At 50.6% G+C, this 1,355-nt stretch overlaps 1 long non-coding RNA gene across 1 annotated transcript in view; it reads left to right on the forward strand.

Annotated features, from left to right (window-relative positions):
- The first annotated feature begins 1,072 nt into the window (after positions 1-1,072).
- Positions 1,073-1,355, forward strand: part of LOC113977911 — a 2,178-nt gene continuing 1,895 nt past the window's right edge. The window contains exon 1 of the long non-coding RNA XR_003537439.1: positions 1,073-1,122. This is a non-coding gene — a long non-coding RNA (uncharacterized LOC113977911). The remainder of the gene's footprint in view (positions 1,123-1,355) is intronic.

Genomic DNA, 1,355 nt, shown 5'->3' on the forward strand with positions numbered 1-1,355 from the left:
ATAAGGAACCTGTCCAGGGTCACATAGAACCCCTAAAAAGTGGTGCCAGTCAGGATTCACCTTCCAGGAGCTGCCACAGGTGCCCTGATGGAAGTGGAGCCTGCTGGAATTCCAGGCCCGTGGTGGAGTCTGGGAACAGCAAACTGGGGCTGTTTTCACCAAAAAAAAAAAAAAGAAAAAAAAAGGTCATTACTGGCCTTGATTTATGATCAAACAGAAGTTTGCAAACTGTTTCTCGAGCCTGGTCCAGAAATCCATGAGCTTTATGTCATCTGGAGGAGGCCCAGAAGACGGGATTATTTTTCCTGTAGTTGTTATTAGCCAGTGTTTATTAAGAAAGATGAAATGTTGAACTGGATCCCTTTTTTTTTTTAATTTTATTTCTTTTTATTTTTCAGCCGTAGGGTGAGGGCAGAGCAAAGGTGCTCTGGGAAGCTCCTGAGATGGAAATGACTGGGATTTTAGGCCACTCTCCTGGCACCACTGGAAGAAGGGATTGCAAAAGGGACCTGGAGGAGGCCTGGAGAGCAATAATTCTAAATAGCACCTCAGGAATGATGTCATTTCAACCGAACCTTGGACGTTGGGCAGTGAATTCCTTTGGAGCAAGAGCAACCCGGGGCCACCGGCCAAGAGGGGGAAAGAACTTCCACAGAACAGGGTAATAAAGAGCCTGTGGAAGGTCATGGTGGAAAACCAGATGGGAATAGTCCTGAGGAGAGGGAGATAAATAACCTGGAATTCTCTATGGGCATGAGGGGTTAGTTACTGGGAAATGCAGGGGAGGAAGGTGTTACAGCTCCGGAGCAAAGAGTGTGTCTTGATCCGTGTGTCTTGTCAGGAGCCAAATCTTGGGATAGAAGGAGCACTGGAACAGCCTGAAAGGTTGCTGTGATCCCAGAGGGGTCCCCGTGATTCCAAAGAGGTCTCCATGATCCCAGAGTGATTCCTGTGATCCCAGAGGTGTCCCCATGATCCCAGAGTGATCCCTGTGATCCCAAAGGGTCCCCATGATCCCAGAGTGATTCCTGTGGTCCCAGAGCGGTCCCTATGATCTCAGAGGGGCCCGTGTGATCCCAGAGTGATCCCTGTGGTCCCAGAGGGGTCCCTGTGATCCCAGAGGTGTCCCCATGATCTCAGAGTGATCCCTGTGATCCCAGAGTGATTCCTGTGATCCCAGAGGTGTCCCTATGATCCCAGAGGGGCCCGTGTGATCCCAGAGTGATCCCTGTGATCCCAGAGGGGTGCACATGATCCCAGAGGGGTCCTTGTGATCCCAGAGGGGTCTGCGTGATCCCAGAGTGATCCCTGTGATCCCAGAGTGATCCCTGTGGTCCCAGAGTGATCTCTGTAAT

This window comes from Neopelma chrysocephalum, unplaced genomic scaffold (assembly GCF_003984885.1).
Source record: "Neopelma chrysocephalum unplaced genomic scaffold, ASM398488v2 Primary Assembly neopelma1_279, whole genome shotgun sequence".
Classification (NCBI taxonomy): Eukaryota; Metazoa; Chordata; class Aves; order Passeriformes; family Pipridae; genus Neopelma; species Neopelma chrysocephalum.